This window comes from Urocitellus parryii, chromosome 12, assembly GCF_045843805.1.
Source record: "Urocitellus parryii isolate mUroPar1 chromosome 12, mUroPar1.hap1, whole genome shotgun sequence".
Lineage (NCBI taxonomy): Eukaryota > Metazoa > Chordata > Mammalia > Rodentia > Sciuridae > Urocitellus > Urocitellus parryii.
In genome coordinates this window covers 68201249-68214768 of record NC_135542.1, presented here as the reverse complement: position 1 = coordinate 68214768, position 13520 = coordinate 68201249, and positions in this window count along the sequence as shown.

Sequence of the window (13520 nt, the reverse complement as noted above, 5' to 3'; positions counted from 1 at the left end):
ATGTACAGAATAAAGCAAAGACATTTTGAAGCAGGTACAAAATTTCCATGGCACCCAGGAAGCTCCTCTGAGCCTTCAGCCTGCATTTTGAGGGTGCTAGAAGGAATGGCAGTGGAACAAGAGGGAACCACCATATATTTGAGCTGCTTCTGTGTGCCAGGCGCTGAGCTGGGTTTCCAGTACACTGAGTCCCACTCAGTGCCAAAACTCTAGGAGCTGGGGGTACCATGTCCTTTGTGCAGATGAGGAAACTGAGGTAGGAACTGCTTCATTCCTCCTTCAGGAAATCTGGTGGTTCTCACATCGATCACACAAGATTTGGACACGTCTCTTCCTTTCAGTTTTCTGTCCCCAGTGGGCTGTGCAGCCCAGCCTCTGCCCTTTAGCTCCTGGAAGGAACTGAGGCTTGTGATGTGTTTTGTTCCCAGATGCTTCCTGCAGCCTTCCTCCCATACTTACTGTGGAAGCTGAAGCTCAGAGATGGCTCTGGAACATTCTAACAGTCAGCTAGGTATAGCCATTTTGGTGTGGATGTGCCAAAATGGCCCTGTCCAAATGTAAAGCTGCTGCTGGTGGGTTTGTTTTTCTTCTTAAGTCACGAAGTCCCTATGTCCCCCAGGCCTTCCTTAGTCATCTTACCTCCTCTGCTCTTCTCTATCCCCTTCTTCAACCCCCACTCTGCTCCTGACTTCTCACCATCCCTCTACCACTGCTCGACTCTCTGCAATGGTAAGAGGTTTGTGGAAAGAATAAGTCATTTGCATGTTACTGGGGAACTTTCAAAAGCTAAATGTTTAACATGTATGCCTGCTGTTGTTTTGGTTTTAGGCAACATGAAAATGTCCCATCGTGGGCCTCATTCCAGAGTGTAGCAGCTTGGGGATTTCCCTGGGAGGTGTCCCCTGAAGAGGCTGGGGCTCTCTGTTCGCAGCCTCAGATGGGGCTGGACCATGAGGGCTGGGGGTCAGTGTTGGTCTTGGGCCCTCGGGCTCCCTTCTTAACAATGAGAGGGGTGCTAAGAATCCAGAAGGACACACAGCGGGGCTCCATGCATGCTGGGAAGCCACCCCTGGGACTTGAGTGGGGACTTCAGTGAGTGAGACCATCCTGGCAAGTGGCTGTAGGGCCCAGAGGGAGAGTTCTTTGCAGAGCTGGCACGGGCTTTGGGCCCAGGCAGACCTATGACTCTGCCTCTTACTACCTATGTGACCTTGGACATGGCCCTCCCTTTCCAAATGTTGGATCCTTGTTCATGAAAGGGGAAGATGACACCTTCTCCGGATGGCAACAAGGGTTAAATACTCAGGTGGTGCAAGAGCTGTTTGCCTTCAGTTCTTACTTGGAGTTGGCCTGTGTCTTCTCCACGTGTACCTGTGTTTCCTGAAACTTCTTCACCCCTGACCACCTACAGGGACTGGCCTGAAAGGAATAACAGTTTTCCTTATTTCCAGGGGGCTTCCCTAGGATCATGGTTGCCTAAGGATACAGATGATAGGAGGGAGAGATAATAAAAGGACAGGAGGAAATTTGGGGGGATGATAGACATGTTTTCTAATTATGGTGCTAGTTTGTGGTGATGTCACAAGTTGTACATTTTATGCATAATTTATTGAACTCATGCCATAATCAATTTGGGTAGAAAATTTTAAAGATATATTTCAAACAAGCACAAAGGATAAAAATATGCTTTCCTGCTATATTCCCATTCCATTCAATTAAACTGAATATTTTTAAAAAGGCATTGTCATGGTCATCCTAATGGAGCACGACAATTTTTCTGTGCGCTGGGCCTGTGTGTGCAATCACTCAAACTCCTCAGGCATTGTGTTCTTGGTTACATTTGCCATACCTAGCCCAGATCCTAGTGCATAGTAGGCATGCAAAAAAAAAAAAAAATCCATGAATGAGGAACTTACAAAAAGCAAGAGGACTTGAATCCAGCCCTTCTACACCAAGCCTGAACCGCAGCAGAAGTGCTTTGTCAAAAGTTCCCTCCTGGGTTCACCTCCTCTTGGGTGTGCAGGAGGCCACCCAGGACCCTGAGTGCCTCCCTTCCCCTCCTGCTTGTCACCTGCATTCATCCCTTACTCCCTCAGAAAACCTGCTTTTCCTGTGCACATGCTGGGGCCTCAGCTGTGATCTGGTCTTCTCCTGCACTCAGGTGGAAGGTGAGGCATCAGGTGTGTTTCCCTCCAGGCAGCGGAGCTTTCCGTTGTGAAGGAATGCAGACCTTATTGCCTCTGTCTCCTCTTAGGTGTGAGAAGGTTGATGGGCTCTGACGCCCTGCCCTTCTCTGGCATCCCACTATGCTGTCACTGCAGGAATCCACTGTAAGAGCAGGACAGGTTTCTGTTTTGATGAATGAGTTTATGTTCTGACTGGGTACAGAATGTAAAGGATGCAGTAGGGCCATCCTTCTCCCACCCTGAGTCCTTGTCCCCTAGTGTCTTGCCACTAAGGCCACCTCCACAGATTGTTCCTTACGTGCCCTTCCAGAGAAATTCCAGCATATAAATGTAGCCTTGGTGATTTGGGCCAGATTTGGTCGAATTCATTTGCTTTTCATGCTGGAATTCTATTGTATAAATGCATCATGATTTATTCAAACAACGCCCTTGACATTTATTTATTTACTCATTTATTTAGGTACCAGGGATTGAACCCAGAGGTGTTTAACCACTGAGCCACATCCCTAGTCCTTTTTATTCTTTGAGACAGGGTCTTGCTAAGTTGCTGAGGCTGGTTTGGAACTTGTGATCCTCCTACCTCAGCCTCTGAGTTGCTGGGATAACAGGTATGCACCACCATGCCTGCCTTCTGGCATTTAGGCTTTTAAATGCCGCTGCTGTGAATATCCTTGTGCATGTATCTTTGTGCATATTTGCAAGTGTAATCGTAAAGTATGAATGACAGAAGTAGAATTGCTCTTTCAAAGGATATATATGGCTTTTCAATTGGTACAGATATGACCACCTTGCCTTTTGAACCAATGTGTGCTTCCACCGACAAAACAGAATGCCTGCCTCTCTACAAACTTAATATCACTAATATTTTTTCAGCTTTTTTTTTCTAGTTGATAAAATTTTATTGCAGCATAAAATTCATGCAGAAAAGCACACAATGTTTGGTGAGACGGATTTTCTCTAAGTGAAACAAATTAAATAATGACTTTCTAGGTCAGAAATGGAATATGAGTAGCATCCCTCTCAGAAGCCCCCCTCCTGTCCCTCTTTGTCACCATCCAACCTCCTGTTCAAAAGGAACCAATATCTGACTTATAGTAGCATAGATTAGTTTTGTCTATACTAACTTTCGGGTGGAATTTATATACTTTGTAATCTATTGTTTCAGATTTCCAGAGCAGCACTACTGAAATTCATCCTTGTTCTTGCACATGATGATAGTTCACTCGTTTTGATGGCTGTAGCACATTTCATTTTATGAATATACTACAACTTATTTTTCCATTTGTACATTGTGTGATGCACATTTCAGTTATTTCCAATCTGGGGCCACTGGAAATAATGCCACTATGAGTGTTTTTAAGCCTTTTTTTTTTGCAGGAAAAATTCACTCATTTCTCTTGGGTGTTCCTAAGAGTAGAATAGCCAGGTTGGAGGGAAATGCTTCTATTCAGCTTCTCTAAGTGGTTGAACCAATTAATACTTCCAACCACCAATAGTGTATGTGAGCTCCAGTTGCTTCATGTCCTCCTAATATTTGACTGGACTTTTTCAACTTGAACCATTCTGGTACGTGGTTTCTCAATGTGGTTTTAATTTTCTTTCTGCTAATGATGACTAAGTTTAAGCACCATTATATATTCTTTCTTGTGGCCATAAAAACTTTTGTGAATTATCCATTTAAGTCTTATGCTTACTTTTCTACTGAGCTATCTTTTTTGGTTGATTTGAGGTCTTTTTAAAATCCTTGATTATGAGTCCTTTGTCAGTTGTAAATATTGCAAATATTCTCTCTCATTCTGTGAACTGTCTTTTCATATTCAAGAAGTCTTGTCTATTTTGGGGTCGTGAAGATATTTTTCTATTTTATTTTCTTTAAACTTTACCTTTTACATTGTTTGATCTGAAATTTTATTCTTAGTGTAAAATGAGAGATAAAGACAGCCCCCCCACCTCATGGGTATCCTGTTGACCTCAGCACATTTGTTGAAAAGATTGTCCTCTCTTTATTGCTCTAAAGTATTCCCTTTGTCTTGACAAAGTGGGGTCAGTATCTGGGCTGTTCTCTTCTAGTTCATCTATCCTTCCACAACGCCAAAGTCAGAATAAAATTGTGATTTTAAAATAAGTTTTGATATCTAGAAGTATAATTTTGATAACCTTGGCTCTTAGTATTTCCACATAAATTTTAAAATAAAATTAAAAAAATATGTGAATACACTAAATCACTAGTATAATTATTGGGGTTGCACTTAATATATAGCTAAATTTGAGAATAACTGTATCTTAGACATACTGACTTTTCCAACTGGTAAACATGAAATAGCTCTTCCTGTATTTTGGTATTTTTTTCAATATTTTTGAAGTTATGTATTTAGCATTCTTGTACACCTTTTAGATGTATTCTTTTTATTGATTTAATACATGGCATCATTAAAATGTAACTAATCAATTGTTATGGGTATATAAAAACAGAGATATTTTTGTGTGTTATTTTTGAATCCAGCAATCTTGATAAATTCATTAATAGACCATAACAGGTTATCCAAAATCCTTTTGCATTTTCTATACATGCAGTCATGCAAACTAAATAATAACAGTCCCTCCCCTTTCTAATCTTTACCCTTTTTTTCTTTCTCATCTTATTGCACTGATTAGTTTCTCTAATATGTTTGCAATAATGTGAAAAACATATTTGGTGTTCATTCCCTTTTCCTGAGGGCTTCTAAAACCCTTGGAATCTTCAGAGTATGCTAAGGAGATGGCTGATTACTCGGGGTGGGGTGGGGGGGTCCCTAGATAGCTTCGGATAGGACTGATCATCAGAAAAAACAAGTCAGGATTAGATGGTAAGGACTTTCGGCTCAATCCCCAACCTCTAGGGAGGGGAAGGGGCTGAAAGTTGAGTCCATCACCAAAGGTCAAGGACTTAATCATTCTTAAGTACTGAAGCCTACCTAAAACCTTAAAGCATAAGGTTTAGGGAGCTTCTAGATAACTGACTATATTGAGGTGGTTTGCCCTGGAAACTCCACACCCCTTCTCCTGTATCTTGTGTCTCTTTCATTTGGCTGTTCATCCATATTCTTTGTAATATTCTTTTTAACCAATGTGTCAACATAAATAAAAAGTTTGAGTTCTGTGAGATGTTCTAGCAAATGAATCAAACCTAAGGAGGGGTTCGTGAGAACCCCCAATTTATAGCCAGTTGGTCAGAAGTTTAGGTGGAAACATTACTGGAAACTCTCATCTGAAGTGGGATATGATGCTATCTCCAGCAGATGGGGTCAGAAATGAGTTGAATTATGGGACATTCAGTTGGTGACTTCTGGAGAACTGTTTGGTTGGTGTGTGGGGAAAGCCCCACACAGCTGGTGTCAGAAGTGTGGTGGTAAGAGACTGTGAGAGTAGAGCAGGAGAAACTGACTTTGGTTTTCCCTGTCTCTTTTTATGTTGAATAAAACTGATGATACCTGCCACCCTTGTCCTGATTCCCTCAGGGGGAAGGAGTGCTTCAGTATTTCTCCACTAAGTCAGATGTTTGGTGTAAGTTTTTAGTTAGTAATCTTTATCAGATTGAGGAAGCTACTCTTTATTCCTCCTAGTGTGTTTAGAGTGGTTTTTTTAAAATAATACATTAAAAATTATACCAAACATATGCCCTATATCTATTGAGGTGGGATTTTTCTTTATTTGGTTAATATGGTAAATTACACTGAATAATTGTTCCATGTTAAACTAACTTGATATTGCTTATAATAAATCTAGCTTGCTCACAAAACATAGTCCTTTTCAAGTGTTAGACTTTATAAGTTGATTTCAAGTATTGGATTGGATTGGATAATATTTCATTGAAGATATTTGAATGATATTAGTGAGAGACTGACCTGTAGGTTTTGCTCCCCCATGTACTTGTCAAGCTTGGAATTGAGTATATTGGCTTCATAAATAAGTCAAAATATCCCCTCTTTTTTATCCCCTAATTTGAAATAGAGTGACTTCTGGAGAACTGTTTGGTTGATGTGTGGGGAAAATTTGAGATATTTCTCAAACATTTGGGAGAACTGGATGGTGAATCCATCTGGGACTGAAGTTTGATTTAAGTTTTTAATTAGTAGTCTTAACCAAATTGGAAAAGCTACTCTCTATTTCCGGAGTGTTAATTGTTTTTTTTTTCAATAATATATTATAAATTTTACCACTGTCTTTCCTCAGTGGAAAAGCTTTATTTAAAAATTCAATTTCCACAATAAATATAGGACTATTCATATATTCTATTTCTTCTTGTGTTAGTCTTGGTAAGTTTGAGTTTTCAAAGAGTTAGTTTATTTCACCTAGTTTAATGTCATAAAGTTAGATTCCTGATATTAGTAATTTGTGTCAGTTCTCCCTTTTCCTAATAAATTTTGTTGGGTGTTTATTAATTTTATTAATATTTTCAATGAATGAACTTTGCTTTGTTGATCTTTTTTCATTTCATTGTCTTTTCCTCCTATATTTATTATGTTTAATTGTCTTTGCTTTCCAACTTCTTTATATAAATACATCATTGTTTTTCACCTTTTTTTCTATTCCAATATTCCCATTTAAGGCTGTAATGTTTCCTACAAGTCTGACTTGAACTGAATACCAACATTGATACATTGCTTTCATTAACACTTAAAACATGTTCTAAATTCTAATATCTTTGATCCACGGGTTATTTAGAAATGTTGCTTCAATTCAATACTTGCTGATTCTTAAACTTACACTTAGTTGTTGATTTCTAGCTTAGTTTCACTATGATTGAGATATGTTCCCAGTCCTTTTAAACCCCTGAAATGTGTTCTAGTTTGCTTAGTATTGGTCGTGTGGACTACTGCATGGCAATCTTAGTAAATTCCCTCATATGTACCTGAAAGAAATGTCTATTCTGTAGTTTGGGAGCACAGAATATATCAATTAGGTCTTACCTCTTGTGTACTGCAATTTTTAAATCGACTTTATAGAAATATAATTCACATCCCATAATATTTACCACTTAAAATTTATAATCCCATGGTTGTTGATGTATTAACAAACTTATTCAGCCATTTTCTAATTCCAGAACATTTTCATGAAGCCAAAGAGAAACTTTCCCACCCCCCCTCCTTTTTTTAAGCCCTTGCCCACCACTAATTTGCTTTCTGTATCTAGAGATTTATTTAGTTTGAACTTTTCATATAAGTGGAATCCTATAGTATGTGGCCTTTTGTGTGTGACATCTTTCATTTAACAGTGTTTTCACAATTCCAGGTTGTTGTATCTATCCATACTTCTTACTTTTTATGGCTGAATAATATTCCCTTATATGGATATACCACATCTTCTTTGTTTATTCATCAGCTGATGAATATTTGGGTTGTTTCTACTTCTTGGCACTTATGAATAATGCTGTTATAAACATATGTGTATGAAATTTTTATGTGAACACATGTTTTCAGTCCTCTCAGGTATATTCCCAAAAGTGGAATTACAGGATGACATGGGAGCTCTATGTTTAACTTTTTGAGGAATTGCTAGACTGTTTTCCAAAGGCCTGGACCACTTTACAACCCCACTGGCAATGCACAAGGGTTCAAGTTTCTTCAAGTCCCCCCAATACTTGTCATTGCCCATCTTTTAGATTTTAGTCATACCAGTGCCAATGGTGTGTGAAATGGTATTTTATTGTGGTTTTGATGTGCATTTCCTTAATTACTATGACTTTGAGCATTTCTTATATGTTTATTATACATTTGTATATCTTCTTCTTTGAAGAAATGTCTATTCAAAGCTTCAATCTATTTTTAATGTGGTTATTTTTCATTAGGTATTTTCTTTCTAATTGTTGAGGTGTCCTTTATATATCCTGGTTATTAGTTTCATATTAGATACCTGGTTTGCAGATATGTTCTCCCATCTTCTGGGATATCTTTTCATTTTTTTTTAATTTTTATTTTTTCCTACTCATTCTGCCAGTCATGACTGAGATATTTTAAAATTCCTGTTATGATTATAGATTTTCTACTTTTCTTTGTGGTAGTATCAATAAAAATTGAGGCTTGTTAGATGCACACAAATAAAGGATTATAATATCATAGTATTGTATTGACTCTTATTATGAGATGTTGTTACTTATCTTAGACACTCTGTTAGAATTTTAGACATTGTTACATTTACCACTTTTAGACAATTCAATGACTAAATGCCACCTGATTCTATTTGCCTCTTCCCATCTTAGTACTGTTCCTTCCCTCCCTCCCTCCCTCCCTCCCTCCCTTCCTTCCTTCCTTCCTTAGCAGGTATTAAACCCAGAGGTGCTTAACCACTGAGCAACATCCTCAGACCCTTTTCTATTTTATTTAGAGACAGGGTCTCACTAAGTTGTTTAGGGCCTCATTAAGTTGCTGAGGCTGGCTTTGAACTTACGATCCTCCTGCCTCAACTTCCCGAGGTGTTGGAATTACAGGCATGTGCTACTGCACTAGGTACCTGTTTTCTTTCTTAATTTAAAACTCCACAGTTTTTAGTAGTCAATATTCACTTAGATTGGCTCCTTTAGGTACCTTTTCTTTGCATTACATTTTCTCTCTTATTTGTCTTTCGTTTTCATCTGGCATCACTTTTAAAACAACAAGCTGTATTTTTTAGTAGAGTTTTATATTTATAGGAAAATTACAGAGACAATATAGATAATCTAAATAGTTGGACTCACTCCCAGTTTCCCTTATTAATGGTTAAAACTAATGAACCAGTATTTATACATCATTTTAAACCAAAGCCCGTGCTTTATTCAGACTTCTTAGTTTTCACAAATGTTTGTTCTTTCTGTTTTGGCAGCCTGAGAAACCACATCACATTTCAATATCATGTCTCCTCAGGCTTCTCTTGTCTGAGACAAGTTTCTCAAAATTCACTTGTTTTTGGTGACCTTGACAGTTTTGAGACAAGGTGAGATTATTTTATAGAGTATCCCTCAGTTGGGATTTGTCTGATGTTTTCTCAAGACCAGACTGGGTTATGGGATTTGGGGGGAGGTAAATTGTCATTTTATCATGTTAAGATACCTCCTATCAAAATAGGATCTACCCCTGAATGTGGGTAACAGTGCTAATAGATCATTCCAGAATGATCACATGTCCCTGAAAAACTAGGAGAAAGGAATAGGAATGGCACGTTTCCTGACGGAATCTCTGGAAGTGAAGGTCCTGCTGAGCAGGGTTGAGTTGTGTGTAAAGCCCTGTGACATTTCTTCACAAGGAGGGAGGTCTCTAGATGTAAGCTAAGTATTTCATCTGATGCTGGTCCCAGGAAGTCGCAGTGGTTCCCACCCTGCAGGAGGACTCACTGAGAGGTGGGTGTCAGCTTCCAGTGTGGGTACAACTTCCCCTAGGGTTTTCAAGGGCAGTGCTGACTTAAGTGGGTTTTATTGCTTCCTGACTTTAGATGTGACCCCATGATATCTTCAAAAGAGAGAAATTAATTCTTAGAGACCATGTAGTCTAAATCCATATTAAGAAAAACATTTTACAATCTAAATGGAACAAAATTTATACAGTTTCTTCTGCCTACACATAAGGGGCCGTGCTAGATCCTTTCTGGTCATCCTGGATTCTTTGGGGCCATCTGTCTCCGAGGGCCAGGCCTTATCGACACAAAGACCTTATTATCATTGTTTTGAAATGATAGTTTTTTTAAATGTTGCCAGAGACCCTCAGGGTATCCTGCTCTATTTTTTTTTTTTTTTTTTTTTGGTGGTGGTGGTGGTGTGGGATTGAACCCAGTTGTACCTTGTTCCCAGAGTTTTTAAATTTTAAGACAGGGTCTTGCTAAATTGCTTTTGGGCCTTGCTAAATTGCTGAGGCTGGCCTTGAATCTGCAATCTCCTGCCTCAGCCTCCCAAATTGCTGGGATTACAGACGTGCACCATCATGCCCAGCACATCCTGCTCTTTGTAGCTCTCTTTGGTTGTCAGATTAAAGATGCTATTTCCTTCTTGTGCTGAGCAAGCAAACCCTGGCCCATCATGGGGGAGGGAGGCTGCTCTTGAGTGTACTTGTGTTGAATTGCACTCTGCTTCCTTGTACCTATAGGCTGAATTCTATCCTGTGGATCCATCCAGAAAAACTCTATACCCTATACTTCTCTAGATAATTGAAGGTGGATTTTTGAACTCCCCTAAATCTTATTTTCTCCAGGACAAACTTCCTCGGTTACTCCGTCAATTTCTGTGACACAGTTGAGAATCCTCTTAACATTTGGTCATCTTTCTTTAAATCAATTCCTATTTATTTTACATGTTTTATGTATTGCTAATTTAGAACTCTATTCAAGTATTGTACCCAGAGAGAGACATAATTGTAGGATTACCAGTTCCTTTTTATTCAGTATTGTTTTTCCATTAAGTAAGACCAGGGTCACATTATTATTATTTTATTGTATAAATGAGTATCAGCCTATAGGATATTTTCTAGAAATGCCATCCCTGTATACAAAGATACTTTCTTGGCATACGACTGTATTTCTATCTCCAAATGGGGATAATTATGATCCTGAGAGCTCATAGGGTTACTGCAAGGAATAGATGAAACCTGGTAAAGCTTAGCACAGTAAATAATAAGGTTAGCTGTGACTGCCCCTGTTTTATGGCTATTGCTGTGCGTATTCTGTTGGACTTCTACCTCTGCTACTGTGATCACCCCTCAGTGGTCCACACCTGTGCTTGTAGAGAAACAAAGAGCAGATTTATGTGAGGAGATGGGTCTACCTGGAATGATTTAAGGAACACGAGGAAGATTCCTCAGCCTCGAGTTGAGACCAGGTCTTCTGGTCTGTGAGAAGTCCTCTCACAAGGGGGTCAGTGGCAAAGAGGATTCTGGGCAAGGGTGGCTTGGAAGTCAATTTCCCACTGACTTTGCAATTTTTGCCGGTTACAAGTGAGCAACCCATAACTAATCCCAGGGCCTATGCACAGCCCAGCAGGTTTCTGAGCTGGTTGTGGGGTGGTGGGAAAGATGGAGGCTCACAGCACAGGCCACCCTGACCGCTGCTGCTGGTGCTCCACAGTGGATACAAGTACCCTGAATTCCCAAGCTCATGCAGGCCAGCCTATCCCAGCCTGAGCCGTGATTTCCATCTGGACTTGCATCTCAGTTGGAGCCCTGCCTTGGTCTCTAGCGAGGCCCAAAACCATGTCAATGTTCACGCTCAGCTGCCCTCGCCTCTGCCAGGCTAATGAGGGCTGGGGAAGCGTCCTTTGTTTCAGGCGACATGGGTCTTCCTTTTTTGTTTCTACATGTGCTGGGCCCGACCACAGGTTTTAAAATGAAGATGGGGACAAAGAGGGAGGGACCTGTCCCCTGGTCACTTTCAAATCTGCCATTAAAAATTATTGAACAATCCCATGCCTACTTAATGTTTGGAGTGCACACATGTGACAGTCCTTAGTTGCCATCGGATATAGAAAAGGTCTGGAAAGCTTGGAGGAGAAGTGTCTATGTCTCTCTGCTGTGCCCTGCAGGCTGTCAGGAGGGGTAGGTCCCCCAAACTTCAGGCTTGAGCCTCTGAGAGACCCTTCCCATGATACACACCATGCTCCTGTATCTCTCCACCTCTGACACCAAGCCAGCACAGACCAAGCCTTCCAGGTCACCAATCCCTGGCCCTCCTCCTGCACAGTCCTGCAATGCCTTATCCACTCCCATCTCCTGCCCTCTCTGCCCTCCAGATATGTGCATTATCTGTCTTGGGCCAGGTAACACTGTCCTGGGACTGGGCACCTAGAGCTTTCTGTCTTGTCCCACCAGGCCTTCACCTCTTCCCTAATGTGGCACAGCTGATTAGCCCCCGAGCTCCTAGTTTCTCTGTTCCACAGGCCGGTGCCAGGCAGGGTCTGGAGGTGGAGGGATCCTCTTAGTTTTCTGTGGCTGCTTCCAAATCCCTTCTCCTCCTTCTCCAACCACCCATGTCATCAAACCCGGGTTTCTCCTCAGAGCTGTCCTCACGGCCTGTGGTCAACGTCCTCCAGTGGGTTCAATCTTTCCTCCACCAGACACTCACTGACTCTCACACCCACCCGGGCAACGCTCACAACACCTGACCCCTCACTTCCTCAGGCCTTCTTTTCCATTTTATTTCAGCTGTTTCTGAAACCTCAAAGTTTGCTTTCGTTTTTAAACACCTTAAGTTCATGTGTAGTAAAACTCTTCTTCTGGGGTACAGTGCTACGAATTTTTAATGCATGCACAGATTCTCACAACCAGCACCACAGACAGTGCACAGAAGAATCCCAGTGTTCCAAAGCACCCTCATGTTGCCCCTTTGCATGCAAACCTTTCCCCTCCCCACCCCTTGGCAAGCAAAGACCTGTTTTCTTTTTCTTTATTTTTGCCTTTTCTTTTCTCATTAATGGGATTAAATAGAAGGTAGCCTTTGGGTGCTGGCTTCTGGCGCTCCACCCAATTCCTTTGGGATTCACCCATGTGTTGCTTGACAGTGTGTTAATTTCTATTGCTGACTATTCCAGCATAGAGATGCACTATTGTTTTTATTTGTACTCTTGGTGAAGAACATTTGCATTGTTTTTGATTCTTGGTAGTTATGAATAGTGCTTCTACAGACATTTGTGTACAGATTTTCTATGATTGAAAATTTCACTTAGCACACGATCCTTCTCTAAGATAGACCATGTTATGTAATGTATCATGTATGTTGGCATAAAATTGTAATATTACCTTAATATATTTTTAGCATCTGTAGGGTTATTGTGATAGCTCCCTTTCCATTGATATTAATTTTTGTGTTCTTGCTTTTTAAATTAGACTTGTTTGATTTTTATCAAATTATAGCTGTATGATTTCTTCTCTATTTCATATATTTCTGATCTTACTCTTATTTTTTCCTTCCTACTACATAACTTGAAAATAATTTGATTGTTATTCCAGCTTCTTTCTTCTTTTTTGTTCTTCTGAGTACTGTTTCATCCCAGAGATCCTGACATTTTAGCATTTATTATCACTTAGTTCAAAGCACTTTTTATTTAATTTTTGTGTGCTTTCTTCCTTGACCTCTGAGGTATTTATAAGTGCACCATTTAACTTTGAAATCATTGATGTAGGAGTGGGGTTCTATACATCTTAAGGTGTTTGATTTCTAATGTAATAAATCATGTGGGAAACATAGTCTGTATAATTTCAAATTTTAAAAAAGTAGTGGAAAAAAATTCATTTCTTTTGGATAAATACATAGAAAGGGGTATTGCTGGGTCCTTTAGTTAGTATATGTGAAATCTCAATTTTAAGTTTCCTCTCCTCTGACAATCACTCCCTAGTTCCTTTT